Source organism: Otolemur garnettii, unplaced genomic scaffold (assembly GCF_000181295.1).
Source record: "Otolemur garnettii isolate 467f Iridium unplaced genomic scaffold, OtoGar3 scaffold00425, whole genome shotgun sequence".
Lineage (NCBI taxonomy): Eukaryota > Metazoa > Chordata > Mammalia > Primates > Galagidae > Otolemur > Otolemur garnettii.
Window position 1 is genome coordinate 33896 of NW_003852820.1, and position 231 is coordinate 34126.

Genomic DNA, 231 nt, shown 5'->3' on the forward strand with positions numbered 1-231 from the left:
GTCTCAAACAAACAAACAAAAATTCCATATGTACTGGTTTATTATCTTTTTTTGACTTACTTAACATTAACATCTTTCCAGGACATTAGTCTACAGTGTCCTCTTATTTAAAAAAACAACTCATTTATTGAGTTCTTTTGTCTGAGAGCTATCCTAAGTGCTTTAGGTGTCTTAAAACAGATCCAGGTTGTACATGAGGAAACTAAAATGCAGAGACATTGATTAACTTTC